Source organism: Trypanosoma cruzi (assembly GCF_000209065.1).
Source record: "Trypanosoma cruzi strain CL Brener chromosome Unknown tcruzi_1047053437725, whole genome shotgun sequence".
NCBI lineage: Eukaryota > Euglenozoa > Kinetoplastea > Trypanosomatida > Trypanosomatidae > Trypanosoma > Trypanosoma cruzi.
The window spans coordinates 1-403 of record NW_889445.1 but is presented as its reverse complement, the minus strand read 5'-3'; the positions used below and the strand labels follow the sequence as shown (position 1 = coordinate 403).

The 403-nt window shown below is 50.1% G+C and overlaps 1 non-coding gene across 1 annotated transcript, besides 2 other annotated features; it reads right to left on the bottom strand.

Moving 5' to 3' along the window:
• Nucleotides 1–189: 189 nt before the first annotated feature.
• Nucleotides 190–232: a microsatellite.
• A 15-nt stretch (nucleotides 233–247) lies between these two features.
• Nucleotides 248–272: a microsatellite.
• On the bottom strand, nucleotides 273–383 carry Tc00.1047053437725.10. Its single transcript, XR_008254419.1, has one exon. It is a non-coding gene; the product is annotated as a spliced leader RNA (transcript).
• Between the last annotated feature and the right edge of the window lie 20 nt (nucleotides 384–403).

Sequence of the window (403 nt, the reverse complement as noted above, 5' to 3'; positions counted from 1 at the left end):
CCGGAAAACCCAGGAAGAAGCGGGGCATTCGGGGAAAAAAGGGGAATAAAAGGATCGGGAGGGGGAAAACCCAAAACAAAACAAAGATGCCGGCAATAGCCCCCCTGAAGGGAAAATGAGGGGGCCCGAAGGGGGGGGGGGACCCCCAACGTGGGGGGGGGGGGGCAGCCCCCCGAGGGGGTACGGGGCTATATATATATGGGTATATATATATAGGGGTATATGTATATATGGGGGACAGACCCCCAAAAAAAAAAAAAAAAAAAAAAAAAGGGGTCCGTAGACCCCGGTCAAAAGAAATTGACCAAACATAACCGCCAGAGGCGGGTTGGAAGCTTCGCGTACCAATATAGTACAGAAACTGTATCAATAATAGCGTTAGTGAAAGGAGTTGTGTCCACAA